We start from the raw sequence: 22,955 nt of genomic DNA, 5'->3' as shown, positions 1-22,955 counted from the left end.
CAAAAGCCTGCAAAGGCTTCTGTTTTTTTCTGAACCAAAGCAGCCAGGCAACTCAGAACCAAATTTTATGTATGGTTTTAATAGCCAGCCTTAGCTTAGAGTTCTGGTACAATTCTCTCCCCTGCTTTCCATAGCTCTTGCCTTTTATCTTTATGGGATCGTCCTAGTGATTATGGTTATTTTACTTTAATTCTTCTCAAATAATTTTTTAGAAGTAACAAATATAAACTTATCACATCAAGGTCAAATTTCTCTCCTTGATTTTTCAAGACCTTCTATAATTTCATCTCACCTAATCGATTAATTAACACACACACTAATAATAATATTTATCCAATACTTATTGAATTGCTTATGTGCCAGGTATCGCTTCAAGTGTTTTATATGTTTTATAGAATAAGGTTTACCAGCCCTGGCTGGTGTGGCTCAGTTGGCTGGAGTGTTGTCCCGTACACTAAAAGGTGGCAGGTTTGATTCCCAGTCAGGGTACATACCCAGGTTGCAGGTTCAATCCCTGGTTGGGGTACATGCAGGAGGCCACTGATCAATGTCTCTCTCTCTCTCTCTCTCTCTCTCAAATCAATCTAAAATAATAAACAGCCTGGCCAGTGTGGCTCAGTGGTTGAATGTCAGCCAATGAACCAGGAGGTCACTGTTTGATCCTGGTCAGGGCACATGTCTGGGTTGTGGGCTCAATCCCCAGTAGAGGGTGTGCAGGAGGCAGCTGATCAATGTTCCTCTTTCATCCATTGATATTTCGATCTCTCTATCCCTCTCCCTTCCTCTCTCTAAAATCAATAAAAATAAAAAACAAACATATCCTCAAGTGAGGATTAAAAAAAAAGGATTAGGCTCAACCATGAGCAATGAAGGCCCTAAATAACGGTGGCTTAAATAAGATAGTTGTTTATTCCTTTCTTTTGTTTATTCCTTTCTTATGTGAAAGTACAGAAGTAGGTAGTCAAGGACTGGTATGGTGGCTTTGCTCATGAAGTCTTTAGGGACACAGGCACCTTCCGGCTCACAGTTCTCCCATCCTTAGGGTGTTGCCCTCATCTTCATGTCCAAAATGGCAGCTAGATACCAGACATCATATCCACTTTCCAGGCAGAAGACTGGAAGAAAAAACAAAAAAGAAAAAAGGAGCAAATGGTATATGCCAGCTGACCTTTTCAGGAAGTGACCTTATAGCATCAGCTTATATCTCATTGGCCAGACATAGTTATATGGCTGTACATCACTGCAGGGGAGGCTGGGAATTGTAGTCTTTATTTTGGAAGGCTATGTGACCAGCTAAAAGCTGGCAGTCATTACTTGGAAAAAGAGGAAGGCTATGGCATAGAAATGATTACTGCCGTGGCCAAGGTCACACAAGGTGCCTCCAGCGCCTGTGCTCTTCACCCCTATGCCACTCGATTTCCATGGAGTGAGTCGGGTGCACCTGAAGGCTGGAATTGCCTCTGTGTTCCCCCAGCTAGCTCCTCTTCCATGCCCTCCACCTCCCTTCGGGCTCTGCAGGTTCTCACTGAGCTCCTGGAAACGGTCGTGGCTTACATGCTGAAAGGCAGAGACACAGTCTATGCTGCACCAGTGTGAACTCCATCGAAAGAATACCGTGTAGTGATTAAGAGCTTGGGCTCTAGAGTCCAACAGAGTGAGGTTTGAGTCCTGTGTGACCTTGCACAAGTCACTTAACCTCTCTGAGCTCAGTTCCTTGTCTATAAAATGAGAGCTTTGAAGAAACCTGTCTCAAAGGGCCCTTACAAGGGGTAAAGGAGATAATGCACAGAAGACCTCAGCTGGGGCGTGGCACACAGTGGGTGCCCTACACAAGGAAGCTCCTGTGATTGTGCCAACACTACTGGTGCTCCCACCTTCGAGACCAAAGTGCCTCAGATACACAGGGGAGAGAGGGACCGCAGTGGAAGCCTTTCCTTTCAGGCCTCCTTCCCTTTTCCCAGGGATCCGCAGGGGCTGTTTGAGAAGAATGTTGCTCTGTGGCTCTGCCCCTTGAGACACGACCCTAACAGCCATTGGGAGCTCCAGACTTTGACTCCCTGGGTTTGGAATACAAACTGGCCACCCATGGAATCTTAGTGGGGGAAATGCTGCAATGTAGCAGATGTGAAATGACATTCTTGGACAGAGCACAAAGCAACCGTGGCATCCATCAGAAGGGATAATTTTTATTGTGACACAAAACATTTGCTATCAGAGCACATAGAAGTCCAGAGAACAGTTGCCTCTTCAGAACAAACAGATTAAATACCTGTGGTGAACTGAAGGGCAGCAGGGAAAAGCAGGCCACATTACTTTAAAATTCGGCAACGCTTTGAGTTTAAATAGAAGCGAGAACCAGGACAGAGTGAGAAAAGCACTTGCTCATGAAGAACCCACTTCCCCAGGAGCAGAGCCCGTCATGATGCCCGTTGTTTTACGCAGGGGGGCCGGCTTCCCTTCCCTGGGCTCGGGAAGATGCAGTAAGGCCCACACCTGGCACGCAAAGAAGGGGCCTCCTGGAGCCCACCTTTCTGCATCTCTAAGAGGGCCAAGCTCATGTGCTCCCTGCCTTCCCTGCCCCCAGGTACCTTCAGAGAGACATAAATCAGTTTCACCTCCAGGGGCACAGGGCACACATTGCACCTGTAGTTCCATGTGGACAGCCAAGCTCTTTATTCACTGTTCCTTCCAGTCCATTCTGTCTGCTTCCACCCCTTCTGCCTCACACCAGGGCTGGTGTTGTAGTTTCCTGGCAGTTTACGCTGCCTGTCTCCTGACCTTTCCTCTCTATTTCACCCACAATCACACAGCTATTCAGTCTTCAAGGCTGACCTTTTATCCAGCTTTCCTCTGAGTGTAAATTCTTCTGACTATTCCCTAAATCCTTTTCAGAGGTGGAGAACTCTAATTCTCAAGACAGCCCACTTGTTCTTTAAGAGTTCTAATTTTGTTCTGCTTAATCCAAATCTATGCTCCTGGTAACTTCCACTCTGTTGAGATATAATTAATCAATCACCTCCCTCTCTTACAGTTTTTCTTCTCATGTGGAATTCTTCTTTTTCTCTTTGTGGTTCACTGTTTAGTTGTTTTCCCAATAGTATCAGGTTCCTCCTTCTTCAAAAGTAATAGGTTTAGCTGGGCATGGGGTTACCAGTGAAAAGACTACATTTCCCAAACTCCCTTTCAGCCTGGGTGTAGTCATGTGACTAAGTCAGGCCAATGTGATATAAATAGAAGCAATGTAAGCAACTTCTTGGTTATGTCCTTAAAATGACTGAGTGGTACACCTTGGTCTCCGCTGAGCATGGTGAGGACTGGGGCAGTCACCCTGACCATGCAATTGGAAGCCCTTATTTGCTCTTTGTGGCTCAGAGGACAGGGGCCTAACTGTAATCATTGCTTTTTATTACACAAAGCCCAGCACACTGCCTTGGATATGACTGTTCTCGATAACGAGTTCAATGAATGAGTATTCTCCAATTCTGTCTATGTACACAATTAATTGAAATAAAATGAGCAGCTAGTGACATGTGGTTAAATGACATATCCAAAGACTGCTAGATAAGAAGATAGAGAATGAGGTGCCAATCAAGCAATCCACTGGTCTTCCTCCTGTTCAACATTTGCATCATTTCATTGTTTAATGAAACAGTCAGTGTACACATCACACCTGTGGACCACAGTGGGCAGCCAGTAGACTAGACAAGAGCATCAAGAGTCAAAAAAGGTCTATTCAGTTAAGAACAATGGATGTGGATGAAGTTCTAAATATCAGTTCAAAGTGGACAAAAGGAAAAGATGAAGATAAGTTGCTTAGTTAAGACTGTGCTTTTAAAATGCTTAAGGGTTTTATTTGACGGGAAGCCCAGTGTGAGTCAAGAACATGATGTGAAGGCCCAAAGATTTTAGGGCAGTTTTGGGCGAATACATTTATACAACAGCCATTTACCACGTGCCTCCTAAGTGCGAGGTGTTGTGTGAAGACAAGGATGAAGAAAGAGTATCCCCTGCTTTCAAGCAGCTTGCAAAGACATGGCATGTATTCCACCTGTAGGACAAGGGAGAAGCTTTTGGTGCCACAGAAAGAGGTAGGAAACTTGGCACAAGTGTACCAGAAAGGGAGTCGCTGAGTTCACTGTAGCTGAGTGTGGGCTCCTGAAGACAATAGGATGATCAGGTAGGAGTGTTTAGCACCAACCTGTCTGGGGCCTGAGTGCCAAGCTAAGGAAGTATGTGAAAGGAGGGGCAACTGGAGGATTTTGCAGAAAAAAAAAAAAGAACAGATGAGTGTTTTAGGAAGATTTCTCTGGAAGCAGATTGGAATGGAGAGACACATAGCGCCTTAGAATTAGCGGTATCTCTTTAGAGATCGTGTTGCTCAACATCTTCATCTTACACGCAGGAAAAGGTAAATCATGTACCTACTAGTAAAGACAGCTGGCAGAGGCGCAGCAGAACCCCAACCCAGGACTGTGACTTCTTTGTCCGGGCGGGGGGTGGGGGAAGTGTGGGTAAACCAACAGCAATTAGACTGTGTACAGCTACTGGAGTTTAGACAAGCATTTCTGGACACACCAGACAAGCAAACCTGCAAAGGGACTATTTCCAAGTCAAGAGGAAGAATACTGAGTAGTGGAAATGGGAAGAGGGAGAGTGTGGGAGGAACTGCTTGGAGGCTGGATTGGGAGGGAAGAAGGGGAGGCCAAGTGACTGAGTTTTTAGGGCGGGGAGACAGGAAGGACGGCAGTGGGATGACAGCAGAGGGACAAGTTGGAGGAGTCCCATTTGGGGTGGGTCCCCTTTGAATAAAAGGGGTACTGAGGATTGGAAAGTATCAGTGGAATGCGTCCAGAAGAGGTAACTAGAAAGCACGTCACAGGGGGTAGTGATGGGACTGCTTAGGCTGAAGAAACCTAACTGGACTGCAAAGAGCAGAGCTGAGCAGATTTAGGGAGAGAAGGCGCTGGCTTTACTGTACATATGTGGAGGGCTCTGACAGGACCCTTGTGAAACTGCCTCCTAATTAGCATGGCACCCATGGAAGGTCCTGGTGAGTGGCAGCAATGCAGGCTGTGAAAAGCGCTTGGGCATCCCCCAGACCTGGGTTCTAGGCTCAGCTGCAAGTTGCTGAACCCCTCTGTGCTAGACAGATGGAAGCTTTAGGGTTGTCTTACTGGGACTGTGGTCCTGAACCTGTGCTAATGTTGGTGAGGGCGTGTGAGCAGCCAGCCTGCTTCTGTGTCACTCGGTGATGGCATGCAATGATGGAACAGAGCTGACATGTTCACAAAAGCACTTTTCTCAGTGAGTAGGAGTGGGAAATAGTCCCATTTAGCTGATATCACCAATTTTTAAAGAAAACCATATGAGCTCAAGAGAACTAAATACAAATGTGGGAGTGATGAGTCAACCATTAAATTTCAACTGCATTAATTTTACATTATAAATGACACAGTTTCAGTTTCTTCAATTTTATAAAACTTGTGATTTTTTTCTTTAAAAAGCTCCTCCAGATACATGCTAATCCATGTTAAAAGTACTGAACATTTATACTCCCTCCTAAAGCACCTTTAAACCAATGATTGGGCTCGTGGCTATTTTTAATAGAATCTATTTTCTAGCAGTCTTATAAACTGATAGCAGTACTTTCTGTGAAAACCACCTTTTCCTACAAAAAACAAACAAAAAACCCAGCCCTTGTTACCCTCGTGGGATTTTTTTTTTCCCCTTTTCAAATTGTTTTATAATGGAGAAGGTTGCTTTAAAACGTTGAGCATTTCTGTTAGAAATGAAATATTCAGAAGGCTTCTGGGTAACAATATTTACGTACAACCCCTTTAATCTTAAGTACCTAATATTTAAGTAGCAGGAATGAGAGATTGTTTTTCTTTACAGGGGTAGAATCAAAGTGGTATTACGAATCTTCAGGTAGAGAACAGAAACATAAGACCTAGAGATTATGTAAGAAAGATCTGCACTCCCAATCCTTACCTCAGAGCAAAAGACCCAGAGGCAGGAAAGAATTCCAAAGGAAATGTGGAAAATAATTCTATCAAATCAAAGTTTAGGACAATCTTGGACTGTGGCAAGAAGAACACTTGGCACATGGTTAAATTTAGATGTCCATTCTCTTACCCACACACATACCCATTCTTTTCACATCTTACATTAGCAGCACCGAGAGATCGGACCCAGTTTTAGTTCATTCTCAGAGACTTAACGCCTCACGCCTCAGTTTAATAATATCACCAAACGAGGGTCCTATTATTCGTTTCCTTCTGAGGTGAGAGGCAGCGCTGTTGTCCCATAATGCAGTTGGCATCACAACCACAAGCAGCGCTGTTTGGAGTCGCACTGGGGAGCTCTGCGGCAGACTGCGCCTGGGAGGCCGGGCGTTCCTTGGCAGACTCCCACCTAAACTAATTAAGCTCCGCACAGGTAGAAAGAGTGTGCGATTTTCGATCTGCCACGTGGCCCTGAGGACAGAGCCGGCTCTGGCTTTTTTTTTTTTTTTTTAAGGGGTTGGAAAGGGAAGGGAGAAGCTTAATTCTGCTAATCAGTGAGTGTCAGTGTGGCAAGTGAACTTAACATATTCTGCAATTCTTTTTTAGAGATGGAGGCAGGGAGAGGGGAGGGGAGGGGAGGGGGAGAGAGAATGCATCAAACCCAAGACCTTCTGGTGCATGGGACAATGCTACAACCAACTGAGCTAGTCGGCCAAGTCTCTGGCTTTTTTTTTTTATTATTAAATATATTTTATTGATTTTTTACAGAAAGGAAGGGAGAGGGATAGAGTTAGAAACATCCATGAGAGAGAAACATCCATCAGCTGCCTCCTGCACACCCCCCACTGGGGATGTGCCTGCAAGCAAGGTACATGCCCATGACCAGAATCGAACCTGGGACTCTTCAGTCCACAGGCCGACGCTCTAGCCACTGAGCCAAACTGGTCAGGGCTCTCTGGCTTTTCTCCAAAAACACACACTGAGAGCAGCATTCTCTTTGTTTAAACAACAAAAAGCATGGGAGGGGAGTGTATGTGGGTTTGTTCAAATGCTTGAGAAAATTGTTTTAAGCAGCTGGAGGAGTAAGAAAGGAGCACTTAGGAGAGAGTGCTGGAAGCGCAGCGCCCAGGAATTGATGGAAAACGCTTGTGCGGCAGACGAGGCATGTAATGATGAGAACGGATGTGCACATATTGACGAGGCAGGTGGAAAGCAGGTCCTCCTCCTAATTAGCCTGGCTGCTGGGAGAATCTTCTCCGGTTTCTGACCACCTTCCAGCCCAGGCTTGTGGTTTCTGTGATGTCCCAGTGAGGCCGTGGGCTGGCTCTGACGGTGGGTCAGAGACTGCTGACCTCAAGGCCACCTCACGCCCCAGGGCCAAGTCCGGGGAGGAGCGGAGGAGCGGCCGGCCTGGTGATAGTGGAGTGTTCCCTCTACAGGAGGAGCGGGGAGGGCACACGCCTTGGCTGTGACTCAGAGACTTCAGCCAGATGTCAGGATTCCTGGCCCTCCCCCCCTCTGAAATGTTCCTTTTCCAGGGGTACGCTAGAGAGACTACTTGTCTTTCCCCTTGTCTGTTCTCCTCTTCACAGAATGTTTTCACTGGTTGCCCAAAATAAAGCCACTCCCCAGCTGGAGTGGCTGGAGCTCGTGCGTGCGTGTGTCTAAGCACTGGGTGCTGCGTCTGGGCGGAGGCCATGCCCTGCCTCTCTCCTGCCTGCATGTGGGTGCAGTGGGCCACCTGGGCCCTCCCTGATGGATAACGAAGCGGTGAGGAGCCGGGGTCCCTGACCCCGTGCAGACACTGCACTAGTCCTAAGGGGCAGACCTTTAGACTTTTAGGGGAGAGAGAGACAAGCCTCAACAGTGCTTAAGCTGAGGGTCTCTGTTAGATGCAGTTGAACAAAAGCACCTTCTTGACTCAATGCTACCTTCTTATTCTGATGATTTATATGCCAAGAATAAATTTAACTTTGCCTACATCTGGGGTAAAGACGTTTGTAAAGGATCTACCCAGCAGTTCCTCAGTATATCTGGTTTTCTCCAAAAATACTCCAGAAAATTCATGTGACTGGAAAACTGGGCTTAGTAAGGGATACACATGGGATTTTTCTACAGAGGAGTCTTTGGGAAGCTGACCTCCTCCAATGCAGTCTTCAGGGGCGTCTCCAGAAGGCACTCAGAGTCTGCCTGGGGAACGTGCGCGGACAGAGAACATGGATGCACACAGCGTGGCCGCAGCCTGGGCCTCGGATGTCCGCAGGGAAGAAAGGCCAGGTCAGCTCTGTGAAATGATTCTGTTATGTTATCTGGATAAGAACTGAGCACAAGTGAGGCAACGAAGGTTAAAGATGAAAACAACAGCTGAGGTTGGACTAAGAGACCAATGACCAAAGCAAGTCTGTTGCATCTGGTTTCAGTGTCTGGGGAGAGGGAGAGCTTCGGAGAGAAGTAATGTGGGAGAATCTGTATCCGGCTGTCCCCCCTCCCCCCGCCCCCCCTGCCCCCCACACATATATATTCCTGGGCTGGAGTATAGCATCCCTTGGGACAATATTCTTTATATTAAAATCCACTTCCATGATAAAGAGGTTTACAACTGGAGCTTTCGAAGAATCTTAGAACTAGAAAGAGGACTAGACATCCTGTGGATAGAACGTGAGATGCTGTGTGATCTGGATAGATGGAGGGAGGACCCCATCACCAGCGCCCCCCCCCTCCCCCCACGCCATCTACCCAAACAGGAAAGGTCTTCCCACCTTACTGATTCCTTTTGGAAGCCTCACAGACTTTTTTAAATTTGGAATTCTGTGGTTTTTCCAGGAAACGAATTCAAGCTTACTGGCTTATACTGTCCATGAGTCACCTTTTGGACAACAGGTTGACATTTCCTTGTTTCCTGCCCTTTGGCCATTCTCGTGTCTCATGAGCTGTACGAACCTAGGGCTATTCAGTTACATGTGCAAGTCTTTTCAGTGTTCTGAAGGTAAGCATTTAGGGCCTCGAGGCATAAGCACACTGTACAGCTACCTATAGAAAATGTTCTTTTAACCATGTTTGTTTCATCTTTTCTCATTTTGATAGAGAAGTGGAAAGGAATTTTTTTTTCTTTGAAAAGAACTAGGTATCACATTGAATGGAGCCTTTTAAAAAGTGAAACATTTCTCATGTTTAAACAGTAGAGGTTCTCCACCCTGGCTGCACATCAGGGCAATTTAGAAAGCTCAAAACAAAACAAAAAACAAACAAAAAACAACCCAAGCCATGCCCGGGCCCCTCTCCAGCGATCGGATTGAATTGGTCTGGCTGTGGTGGGGACTGAGCGTCTGTATTTTTCTATGTGCAGAACTGAGGATCGCTGCAGATCTAATCACTAGAAAAGGATTACATTTTTAAGGCCTTATTCCATAGGCAACCTTGCCTATTGTCCGATAAATTAGGCTGCAGCTTTGGTGGATAAAAAGGAATGCTCAGGCTGTGAGCCCCGAGGATCCTAATGTCCTGCAGCCTCAGCCAGTGGCACGCGACCTTGTGGCATGTGTGTCGGCAGCTCAAGCACAGGTTAGTGTGTTCAGAGTAGAGCTTTTCAGTGCTGGGTGCGAACGTGTGAGACCTGACACACCAGGGCTGCCTCAGAGTTCAGGTCTGCGCTTGACCGGCAGACTCAAAGGAAATGCCTGGTCCTGGATCAGAGAAACAGACGCTGACAAAGCCATGCTCTCTGCACTGTTGCCATTACTTCTGGGGTCTTCCTTTACCGATCCTTCCCTACACAGTATTCCGCTGTTTCCTGTCAGCTGTTGTCTTGAGTAACACTCCTCCCTGACCTTTGCTCTCCAAACACAGTCTAAGTCCTAACTAGCCCTGGTTGAAAAGCCCTGGGGACCAGCTTCGGCTGTCCTGCTGGTCCTACAGTTGATGCTATTTCAGGCACCCTCCTGGCACCCCCCCCCCCCCCCACCCACTAGAGCCTCTGAGTACCTTCTTTCTCTTGTCAATCACATGTGGTTATGTGACAGAACTGCCTTATTTAGGGCTTCATCTCTCTTGCCCCCAATCCCTTTTAGTCACCAGTTACGAAATCCTACCTATAGTTTTCTACACGTTTTGCATTACATCCCATTAAAGCGAAGACTCCGTGAGCTGGACTCCATCTGGCCCGAGTGAGTTCCGCTGACCCAGGCCCTCCCACTAGAATCCGGCACAGCTTTTGCTCTTTTTTGTTTTCACACCACTTTTCACTGTTAGTTTCAATACCTTTTCTATATGAAATTGCGAACTCTACAATGACATTATTTTTCATTATTGGTGAGAAGTATATCTAGATAGTTGACCCTCATTTTTCATTCATCTTCTCAGAGGTGAAATTGTCAACATGCCCAAAAGTTACCAAATGCACTCTTTTAGCAGAGTAACATTCTAGTAAAGGCTTAGATAACTGAAATACATTTTTTAAAGATATATTTTTATTGATTTCAGAGGGGGAGAGGGATAGATAGAAACATCAATGATGAGAATCACTGATCTGCTGCCTCCTGCACACCCCACACCAGGGATCGAGCCAGCAACCCTGGCATGTGCCCTGACCAGGAATTGAATCAAGATCCCCTGGTTCATAGGTTGACGCTCAACCTTAGCCATGCCAGCCAGGCTGGAATACATTTTTGTTACTATGTCTTACCTTTTTGGAACTTGGACTAGGAAACCATGGCCTACACATGCTGGTAATGGCTTTATGCTGCCCCCAGGGTGAAATAATTTGATTCTCTTTCTGCTCCACCGTCTCCACAATGCTTCTCCCTGTGCACTTCTGTAAGTGTTGTACATACACTACTCCTCAGCCATGCCTTATATCAGAGCATCCATGTGCCAGTCCTGAGCTCCTCGTTTTAGGGTACCTGTGAAATACTGATTTCTTCAAGGTGTTAACATCTCAAATCCCTTTTGCTTAATACTTGAAATCAGATATAGTTCTTCGAATAAGACTGTTTCACTATAACACTGATGAGATACCTTAGGAACTTAACTGTTATTTTGTTGTAAGCTGTTTCCTTAAAGTTGGAGAACCTGTCAACACCATGGGTAAGAGAGGAATTACTGTATCGTATTCCTTACCTTTTCCCATGCAAACAAAACTAAGGGATTCTCTAATTGCTCTAAGTTATGTCACACACGTTTTCTTATGAATATCAAGGGTTACAGGTTCACCCAAGCAATTTTCCCACCCTTTGATATGTCAGCTTCAAGCATTCTCGGTGAAGTTACTGAATCTCCCCTGATCTTCACAGGGTGAGTTCTGGCCCTTGCTTGGAGCCCATCATTCTGGCAAAACAGTTGTTCCCCAGGCAATAAAGGGGTTGGGAAACGCTTACGGCAAAAATGACAGGAGATGACTTTTGGCTCATGACTTCTTGTGCTATCCGCAGTATGGGTGCTGCGGGATCCCTGAAAAGATCTCATATTCCTGGTTTCACTGTGGGTCTCAGTGCTCCCGAGGCCCAAGTGCTGGGCTGTCCTTCCTGTGGCTGCTGCTCATTTGCTGAGGTGGGAGCAGGCCTCTGCCTCTAACAGTTGCTGTTCTTTCATTGTACTCCTCAGCGGCGGGCCCTGTGGGGTGGTCACTCGGCATTCTTAGAGGACATTTGGGTTCACTCCCTCAGAGCTAAGTCAGGGACATCTGAGTGACACTGCTCAGAACCAACTTCCAAGGGCTCCCACCTGCTGACAGAGCCCCGTCACTCTGACCAGCCTAGTCCCTGCTGACCCCGGTGGCTGGCGGCACCTCTGTGATGAAGACTTAGTCCCAATGTTCTTACAGATTCTATCTTAAAAAACAAACAACAATCAAGTAGATGAAAATTTAAGATGCCCATGACTTGGCATCCTCCTCCAGTGATTAACCCATCCCGCAGTTCCCTTTCACAATAAAACTCTTCAAACGGGAGGTCTACACATGCTATTTCTACTTTCCCACCTCCCATTCTTTCTTAAACCCACTAATTTGGCTTTTGTCCTCACCGCTCACTTGAAAATGACCGTGTTCAGATTGCCAATATGCCCTCATGTTGAGAATTTTCTAGCTTTGTCTTACTGGCCTCATCGTTTAGCAATGAGTGTTCCTCCCTGAAGTGCTCTATTCCCTGGGCTGCTTGGCCCTCCTCCCTGGATCTTCCTCCTCCTCCTCTACCTAACTCCTGACAGGGTTCCTCAGGGCTTGGGCTTAGAACCTCTTCTCTGTTCTAAGCGATCGCATCCAATCCTATAGCTTCAAATACCTCCCACATGTTGACAACTCAAGAATTTGTCTCCAGCCCAACGTCTCCCCCAGAGTCATACATGCAGTTGGATATAACTGCTTCAAGTGCAACGTACCTGACATTGCCCCTTGGCTAGTGCACATCCCAAACATGTCCAGAACTGAGTCCTTACTCCCCGATCGTACCTTCTCCCATCTCAGTAATGGCATCACTAAGCAGCCAGGTAAGCCACACACCTGAGAGGCCAACCGCAGGTCCAGATGCTGCTGCCTTTCGAATACCTTTTAGATCAGTCCACTTCTCTGTGGACACCATCCAAGTCCAAGTCTCTAATATCGTCACCTGGAAAACTGTCAGTCTCTCCTAACCTGTTCCATGACCACACTTCCAGATTATCCTTCAACACTGCAGGAGAGCGCTCTTGACCAAATGTAAACTGGATCCCATCACTCCCCTGCTTAGAGCATCTTCAGTTCTTCCCACTGCACTTCGAATAAAGTCAGGCCAGCTGGTGTCTCAGAGGTTCAGTGTTGACCTATGAACCAGGAGGTCATGGTTCGATTTCCAGTCAGGGCACATGCCCGGGTTGCGGGTTTGATCCCCAGTGGGGGTAGGCAGGAGGCAGCTGATCAATGATTCCCTCTTATCACTGATATTTCAATCTTTCTCCCTTCCTCTCTGAAATTTAAAAAATAAATAAAAATGTTAAAGTCTGAAAGTCTTGCTGTAGCTGACAAGGCCTTGTCTTATCTGGCTCCTGCTCTACTCTAACCTCATCCAGGCCACCCCATACTTGGAATGTTCCCTTCACTCCAGCATATGGTCCCTCTTGCCATTCCAACCACAGGCTGACCTCTTTCCTGCCTCAGGGCCTGTGTACTTGCTATTTCCTCAGCCTGCGAGGCCCAGGTTACTGGCCCCCCGAGAGGAATTTGGTGACCACTCTGTCTACAGGAGGGCACTAGCATTCTCCTGTCTGCCCAGCAGACTACCAAGTGCATGAAGGCAGGGGCCTTTCTATCATGCATGGGGTTGCACCCTCGGTGCCTGGCACATAGGTGATCAATACCGAACAATGATCTAGATGTGAGTCTATTTGGCTATAGGATTCCTAAGGGCTACCTCATATGCCACATCTCCCCACCCTCCACCAAAAAGGATATATTTAGGGTCTGCAGCACCCATGAGAGAGTGCTGTTCAAATCTCCTTGAAGACAACCAGCTGTGGGAAGCCTAACTGACTAACAGATCCAACTATTGCCCATTGCTTCCCCGTCTTTGTGCTCAGGCCAAGCTCTCCACCTGCCTGGGCACGGCCCCCAGCCACCGACAGCCGGGCAGGGGTGGTGCTGGCCTATTCCTGTCCTGTACAGGGTTCCTCTCCTGGGTGACTCTGGCTTGGAGACACTCCATAGCCTGACAGAAGCTTTCTCAGAATACACTGCAATCTGAGTCTTTTCTACTCAGGGCTTCCTTTCTCCACCGTGAGAACCACACCGTGGTCGGAAGGCTTCCCCACCCTGTCCCCACGTTCTCCCTCTTATGCTTCAGAGGTGGATTCCCTCATCTGTTAAACTTACAATCCTATTTTGGCAGCAGCTTCCCAGGGGTCCCCTTAGAACTTTGTAATAGTGATACTATAAACCATGGTGCGGAAAAACAAACTATCTTATTTGAGGCCACATATAACACCATCTGTTCACTCCCCATACCTCTCCCAGGCATGACCTTTAATGGGAGATTAAAATACCACCTGTACTCAGAGCCCTTGTCTCACCACCAGGGCTCCAGGTCACGAGAGCTACAATCCAGATTACATTTCACATTTGTCCCAGGAGTTGGCAGAATGAGTCACCACTGGCAAACATGGTGAATGCAGGCACAAGGCCCGTGGCACCAGAAAGGTGGCTTTAAATCCATACTCAGGTATCTTTGAAGCCCTAGTAGACAATCACCAACCACTGCCACTTGTTTTATACTAGTGACAAAAATCTCTGTAGCTGCTGGTGACTAGACGTTTCATTAATTTTGTGAATAAAACTTCTCTCTTCCTAAGATTTTATAACTTGAATATGTGGCATTTCTTTGCCTTTTCTGATTGAAAATCAGTATTAATTTAGCTCTACTCTGTGTAAGCCCCATGAACACCAAAACTGTTTATTTTGTCCCCTGCTGCATCCCCTAAAGCACTCGGTAATTATATGTTGAGCAAATATTCCTTCAGGTGCTTTGACGTTATCTCATTTAAGCCTGGGAGGTAGGCACATTCTTCATTTTACTGAAACTCAGAAGGATCAAGTGACTTTCTCAAAGTTCCTGGCACTCTCTGAATTCAGACACCAAATAGTCAAGCAGCTTATCTGTCAGGGTCAGAAAATTAGGTTGCTTATTGTGTTTGGTTAACATTTAGTGAATCCTCTGCTCTAAGCAAGCACTTAATAGTTTTATCACATTTAAAAGGTAATTAACTCATTATCATCCTACTTTACCCAATGAAACTGAAGGTTGGCTAGATTGAGCGACTTATCTAACATCACATAGGTAGGAGGCAGGGCTGAAACTAAAACACAGGTGAGCCTAGAGCCCATGTTCTAAATTCTCATGCTATACTATCTCATCGCAAGTGACAAGAAACAGTCATTCCCCCCAAAACAACCAGAATTTAAATATTGTTATATTTTTGGGAGACTAATGAAAGGTCAATAAAACATGTGGTAGAAGCAGTAAATGACAGGACAGAATTACATTTTACCTTTCCTGTGTTTTTGGTTGGGACCCGCATATGAAGAGGGCTGACTTAAGTTATACACAGTTTTTGGCTGTAGACAGGTTGGAACCCCTAAGCCCCGCATTTGCTCAAGGGTCAACTGTGCATGGATCCCAGTGTGAAAACACTGACAGTGGTCCTGACACTGACAGCATTCTGTTGACACTGACACTAAAGGATTAAGGTGCCCACTTCAAGGTCCAAAGATACAAGGACAAAATAAGTGGGGCAGTATCCTCTCTGGCGGCAGTGAACGAAATCTGTGCCTAAGAGAAACAGAAAAGGCCGGAAGGTGTCACCACTTTAGTTGCTAGATATACATACCATAGGCTGTGCTATTCCCTTAAAGTAGCAGGCTCTCTTATTAGGGCCTTTCTTAACACAGGCCAGTTAAAATTGGGTTTTATATTGAGTTGTTTTAAAGAACAGGAGGTCCCGTTGAGATCAAGAGCAGTCTTTGTCAATTTTTCCCTTTAGACAATGCAAACAATCATTTAACAACAGTAGCATTTTGAATTTAAAAACCCCAAATAATCAACCCATCACTCAGTGAACCAATTAAAACAAAAGGAAAACCAGTTTCATGGCATGAATGGAAAAGTAAGGGACTATTGCCCTGGCCGATACACCAAGGCTGAGGGGTTTGATCTCGGTCAGGGCATATACAAGCAGCAGCCAATAAATGGGTAAATAAGTAGAACAAGTTGATCTCTCTTGCCTTCTCCCTCTCTCCCTTCCTCTCCATCTCAAGTTAGAAAATGATCAGTAGTTAATTTGCTTTTCACAGCTGGAAACCACACACCAGTGTGCTGGCACCGCCCTGGAGAACCACTACAGCACCACTTCAAAGGGCTTCACACGGTACAAACGCACTTTAACATACTTAAAAAAAATTCCTGCTCATAGTGCTACCAGGAGCTTCTGACTGTCTCCACCACTGCCCCATGCAAAACAGGCTGGACACAGGCCTAGTACCCTATGTCAAAGAACAGCCAGTGTGAAAGCGGCTGCATTTTCATGCCCGAAATTTCACTTCTAGAAATTCTTTCAAGAAAATAACCACTACTATATATTTTTTTAAAACTTAAAAATGTATCTCTATTCCCTGTCCAACCAACTCAAGGAATACTCTGCTTTCATGCTACCAATAAAGGCTAGTAAATTTCACATATCAGAGGACTAAAACACCGAAGAGCTAGGTTAAGATGCTATACTTAAATGTGGCATATTTAATCACGTCTTAGTATTTTATGCCAACATTTTAAGTATAAGTTAAGCTTATTGTGTTTAAAAAATAAACACCTTACAGTACATTTTAAACTGTGAGCACTTTTTCTGCCCAACCACAAACAGGTTTCCCTGGCCGTCAGTGGTCTAGGTGGCTCTGAAGGACGCCTTGATTGCAAGGATGAACACATGTCATGTGACACTACCTTACATCTGCTCCTTCCTTACCTCCTAGCTTCTACCCCTCCTGTTTTCCTGAAACTACTTCTTTGACCTCAGGAAAGCATTTGGGATAATGACCACTGCTGCTGAGAATGTGCTTAATCCACACACTGGCTCAAAGCAGACACTCAATGAATGAATGGCAGCTCTTGCCCGAATGCCCAGGCTTGCTCAGTCTCTTCTGCGAGCCCAGATTGGCCTGGTACTCTTCTTACCCTTTGGCTGCTCTTTTGACTACTCTTCCTAGCTCCATCTCTACCCACCCTATAACAGTGAGGGCTTTTCAGTTTTATACTCAGCTTCCTGTTCTTTTGACTACATATTGTCTTAGAGATATCACCTATTTCTAAGGTTTCAAAGATCACCGTTATGAAGATTAATGCAAATCTCTCTCTTCAGTCCTGACTTCTAAGTCCCAGCATCATATTTCAAACTACGTGTGCTAAATACTAAAACAAAATGTTGCCACAGACCCTTTACAAGTTTACTTTTCCAAGGGCATAATGTATCTTATCTTACACTTTTAACATGCTTTGCGGATGTTTTATGTATTTCAAAAAAGCAAAAATACTTTTTCAAGTATAAAGTATTCTACATGCATGGCACTGCCTGTAACAAACACTCCTATGACTTCAGTCATCTAAAAAAGTAAATAAAAAGCTTTTAAAAAGTAATCCACAAAAGGAATAAGAATTTTGTCTTGTCGTTCAGGGAATGTTATATTTAAAGATAATAAATAGTCACATGGTTGGTTATAAACATTCAAGTAGGCACAAAAACAAGTAATTCCTGTTCCAAGAATCCTAGAAAGAACAGAATACATAATGATGCAAAGATAATAGACTACTCCAACTGGCTACGCAAGGAGTGATCCTATTACATTAAGGAGCGTCGGGAAAAGCCAGAGACAATTTCCAAGGAATGGAAGAGAAAGAGGGCATCCTAGCTTACAGACCAAAACACTGTGTGGAGGTAAGAAAGAGCAGTCAGAGTTAAAGTACAGCACATAATTCACCTTAGCAGGAGCCTGGGATCAGATACGGCAGCAGAGGGGTTGGCTGGAGCGCATGCTGGGCCCGACTGTGGAGGCACTGCCAGCCACAGCCCAGGAGTGGGGGCTCATCTGGTGGGCAATGGAGAACAGACAGCTTCAGAGGGATGTGCCTGGAACTGGGCTGCGGGAGAATTCCTCATGTCCAGGGAAAGCACATGAAATTAGTCCAAATGAGAAAAAGGGAGGCTCACAGCAAAAAGATAATGCATGTATTTACCTAGAGACTAAGAGCAAATATACAGTTCTGCACTTTCTTCAATGTTCTCTTTTGTACTTTTTGAAAATCAAGAAACAAATTACCTACCTCTAGTCCCGTGGGTAGCTTCCCATCTATATCACTTCCCTAGAATGACAGTGGTTCTGATTTAAGGTGAATTCTTACAGCCTTATGAATTGTAATTAATCAAGGCCAGGTGAACACCCAATGAAATCAGATGTCTCCATATTATTTCATATTAGGCTTGTTTCATTTTTATAATGAGACTTTACAAAATACATGGTGAGTAAACAGAAGTGGCTAAGGCAGTGCTAGTGAACACACATTCCTTGTTACTGATGCTTAGCTCAAAACTAAGCTTTTTTTCTTTACCACTTTTTAGGAACTTTGCCCTCCTAAAACTCAAGTCTCCTGACATTTTTTTATAGAGAAAAGCCTTGTTTCATTTTTAGTACTATGTATTTCTCTTTCCCACATTTAATACATTTTTCTTAAAGTGCTAAGCTTCATGAAAAGATAAAATCAGTATTTGAGTTGAGCCCTAAAGAATGGGTAGAATTTCTACAGAAAGAGACTGGGGTTAGATGGAAGCATTTCAATGAGGAAAAGCACAAGAAGAAATGGGCAAAAAGAAGGATGAGCGCCAATGATAGGCAATTATTTATACTTGTGTCACTCTTTCAGGTAGAACAATCCTTTGAGGTAGGTATTAGTTTCTGCATTTTATAAGTTGACAGAAGATACCACAGCTCAGAAAGGTTAAGTAACCTGTTCACTCAGCTTTGAAACAGAGCCAAATCTAAACTTAGACTTTGTCATTTTTCTCACGGGGTCTCCAGCTTTAAATTCTCATGTTTTACAATCTCCTATCCGATTTCAGGAACTCTTCCTATCAGAAATATTCCTGACTACTCAAAGCCAGGCTTAAGTACAGTTTATTTTGTTACAATAAAATCCATACACGAAAATATTAAATAACAGAACCTAACAAAATGCAGATCAGAAAGATCTAGAAGCATGAAAGGCTATTTTGTTACTGTAACTTTCTGAACTGACTATAATAAAAATTACTTTTCCTATTTCTTCACAACAGACAGGTGTCAATACATTAAAAGCAGATTTCATTAGTCTTGAATAACAAATTTCCCTTAAGGCGGGGGGGGGGGGAGGGTGAAGGGTGGGGTGGGAAGTGATTAACTAGGGAACTTATATACATGTATGCATGGCCCATGGACACAGACAGTAGAGAGTGGTGAAGGCCTGGGAGAGGTGGGTAAGGGGTGAAGGGGGTCGATTCCCCGTCAGTGCACATGCCCGGGTTGTGGGCATGATTCCAGTAGGGGGCATGCAGGAGGCAGCTGATTAATGTTTTGCTCTCACATCAATGTTTCTCTCTCTCCCTTTCTTTCTAAAAATCAAATTTAAAAAATCTTTAAATGTTGGAAATAGACTTCTACACAGATTAAAAACAGGGGAATTGTTTTTTTAAAAAAAGATAGCAAACCTACCCAATGGATCATTATACAGCCACAAAAATTTCACAAGAAGTTTATAACATGAGAAAAAACCCTCTTGTTATGTGTGTTAACTGAAATGGCAAAGGACAAAACCATAACATGCAGACACAACTACATAAAAACAAAAATATGCATTAACTTATACATAAAAGATAAAAGCTTACGGTACAAAACCGACAACAGTCAACAAATTGAGGGTGCAAATACTGAATGAAATGACTCTTGATGTTTGCGATTCTATTGCTTTGCGTTATCAGCAGTGTCTGGACCAGAACAGTCATTAGTTTGAAAACAGGCATCAACAAAAATATTCATTCCTGTAGATCCTTTTAAATGTTGAAAATGAATTATATGTTAGTAAACACTGACTTCGTAATCATTCAAAGTGTGTATACATTTTTGGGGGACACCCTGTGTTTGCATGCATGCATGTGTAGATGTGTGTATATGTGTGAGAGAGAATAATCATCAAAAAGTATCTGTCCTGGTAAATATTTAAAATTCAACTTTACTATATTCTCCAAATTTTTAGATGTAATGAGAAGGTATTACTGTTATAATAAAGTAGAAGACAATAAATATCATTTAGAGACACTGTAGTCTGGGGACCATGTAGTGCAGAGACAAACGTTCCTAAATATAGCATCTGAGCACTAGCAGTATCACTGCGTTACAGCAGAGCAAAATTACTGCCTGTAAATCTGCATTCATAACGACCTTGAATAATCAGAGGTTAGATTATGGATGATATACTCTGCTAAAAAATAAGGAAAGTACAAGAGTTTGTAAAAAAAATTTCTTATCAAACCAGTAACAGAATATATCACTGGTAAATATTTATCTTCCTAACATGTCACTCCCCCACCCCCAAACCCTGAAAGGGTTAGCCCACAGTGTTAGGAGTAATTTGAACTATTTATTGCAGTGTGCACACATCGCACAATATGGGTCCATTCTAATGACCGTTCCCCACTCTCATTCGTAGGCTCAAAGGTTCTCATTCACAAGCCTTACGCTCTGGCTGGCCTACTCACTTTCTCTCAAAGAAACTTATGTACTTGACTGAGCTTTTTGCTCACTCAGCCATCCTCATTTTGATTCCCTATTCACTCCTACTCCTCCCCCAGCGAACTCCCCCTCCTTTCAGGCACAGATCAACCTCTCCAACTCCTAAGTCATCTCCTTCTTATGTATTCCCGTAGAAATTATTGTCTATACACTTAGCCATATAGCTTAAAATTATGTAAATAAACATATGCACTATCTCCTAAAATGCATTTTAATTTCTATAGATAAGGAAACTTAATTACATTTTTTATAATAAATTGCTGTTATGTAATGCTTTACAGCTCATAAAGCAACTTCACATATCTTGTCCTCAATAAATATGTTGGTGACTTAAAAGAGAATGCTTCAACAATGATGTGTAGAAAACCCTAAAAATCTGGGATAAAGATACTCTTCTTCCTACAACCCTCAAATCATATTAGTTAACAGTGGGGAGAATTTCAACATTTCATAATTTTTTAAAAAAGCACACACACAAAAATACCCTGCCACAAACCTCAGACCCAGTGACCAGATCTTGTTTCTAAATACCATTCTCCAATAAAAGGAATCAGGACTCTTTAAAGAAATGGCTCAATCTAGGGCTGGGAAGAAAAAAAAATGCAAGATGAGCTTGTAGTACTTCCTTATAGAAGAATTCCAAATAATATACATATATACATATACTCTCCCCTCCAGGAGGTGGAGCTAAATCCCCACTCCCCTTGATTAAGGGTTAGACTTACTTTGAAAAACTAGCATATGAAAAGGAAAAAAACAGTAACTTTCCAGTGGAGAACTTGGCAGACAGCACCTTAATCAAATGATGTCATGTGGGGATCATTCACCTGGAAGGTGAATGAGAAGGGCACTTCACCTCTGTGGTCTTCTTTTCAAAAACCTGTTATCCTAATATAATCATTAAACAAATACAAACTGAGGGATGTTCTAGATTCTAGAACATACTTCCCTACACATCAAAACTTTCAAGGTCATGAAAAACAAGAGGAAGACTGAGAAACCATCACAGACCACAAGAAACCAAGGTGAAATGACAACTAAATGCAATGTAGCATTCTGAGTTGGATCGTGGAACAGAAAAAGTCAATAAATGAGTTAATGTTAACACACCAATGCTGGTTTCTTAGTTTTGACAAGCCCAACACAGTTATGTAAGACTAGAACTAATTAGGTGTGGGTTGTACACCTTAATATTGCACATGAACTACAATTGAAAACAAACAAACAATTATTAAAAAAAAAAAAGTATCCTTTAAGAAGAGGAAGAAAAAGGTAAAGATACAAATTATGAACAACAAATATGCATCTATCAACAAGTGAATCTAAGAATCAAGTGAATAAATAATCTGATGAACAGAATGAACTGTTGATTATAATAGAATCAGGGACATAGAAAGGGAATGGACTGACTATTCTTGGGGGGGAAAGGGGTGTGGGAGATGTGGGAAGAGACTGGACAAAAATCGTGTACCTATGGATGAGGACAGTGGGTGGGGAGTGAGGGCGGAGGGTGGGGCGGGAACTGGGAGGAGGGGAGTTATGGGGGGAAAAAAAAGGAACAAATGTAATAATCTGAACAATAAAGATTTAATTAAAAAAAAAAAAAAAGAACATTAAACCCAGCCGGTGTGGGTCAGTGGTTCAGTGGTTGAGTGATGACCCATGAACGGAGGTCACGGTTCGATTTCCAGTCAAGGCACATGCCCAGGTTGCAGGCTTGATCCCCAGTGTGAGGCGTGCAGGAGGCAGTCAATCAATGATTGTCTCTCATCATTGATGTTTCTATCACTCCCTCCCTCCCTCTCTGAAATCAATAAAAATATATTTTTAGAAAAAGAACATAGGGGTAAACTGAAATTAAGTGAGGGGACACAAGAACTCTCTTAGACTACTATTACAATTCTCTGTAGGTCTAAAAGTATTCCAAAATTAAGAATTATAAAAAAGAAAATTTCAGAGATCCAGATCAATATGTAGAAGCACCCTGTATCAAAATCAAAAGATTTGCCATAAGTTTTCAATACTATTAGCCCAGCAGACATCTAACTTGCAGCCAATGCTAATTTCCCTTCCTTCCTCAATAAGTGTTCTATAGTAACAGGTAGCAGTACCTCTAATCCCAACTGGCCATCTTCCCTAAGCCCTTTGGGTGTAAAGATGATAGAAAACAAAAGTATGAACTTGGTACAAACAATATGTTTATATGTTAAATGCCTGCGAATTAAAGGCATTTCAAAGTTTTGGGAATCTAGTTCATTTTACCAGATATTTAAGTCTCCATTAGGAGTTTGAAAATAACAAATAAAAATAGATTCAAGGACTTTAAAAGACAAACCTTGCTAAGTATCACATGTTCCCATTTCATGAGTAAGAATTTCTGAGTATGAGTTTTTTTAAAGCTACATTTTAAAAAAGCAGTTGCTTGGCATAAACTGACACGTGTGAGTAAAAGGAGGTAATGTTAACTTATAATGAGCTACCTTACTGTCCAATATTAATTTGATGTTTAATATGAAATACTTAAACCAAGACCGTCTTTGGCAAACCAGGATGTATGGTCACCCTAGCTATAAGAACTCATTTTGAGACACACTATTACACTGTTATAGAGAAAATATTAT

The 22,955-nt window shown here is 43.6% G+C and overlaps 1 protein-coding gene across 1 annotated transcript in view; it reads right to left on the bottom strand.

The window, feature by feature from the left end:
* Nucleotides 1-914: 914 nt before the first annotated feature.
* The window catches only part of ZNF706 (zinc finger protein 706), a 31,212-nt gene continuing 9,171 nt past the window's right edge, over nt 915-22,955 (bottom strand). The window contains exon 4 of the mRNA XM_059672058.1: nt 915-1,115. The gene's annotated coding sequence lies outside the window, so the exon portion shown is untranslated. The remainder of the gene's footprint in view (nt 1,116-22,955) is intronic.

The sequence above is a fragment of the Myotis daubentonii genome, chromosome 17 (assembly GCF_963259705.1).
Source record: "Myotis daubentonii chromosome 17, mMyoDau2.1, whole genome shotgun sequence".
NCBI classification, from domain to species: domain Eukaryota; kingdom Metazoa; phylum Chordata; class Mammalia; order Chiroptera; family Vespertilionidae; genus Myotis; species Myotis daubentonii.
This window is presented reverse-complemented; position numbering and strand designations above follow the sequence as displayed.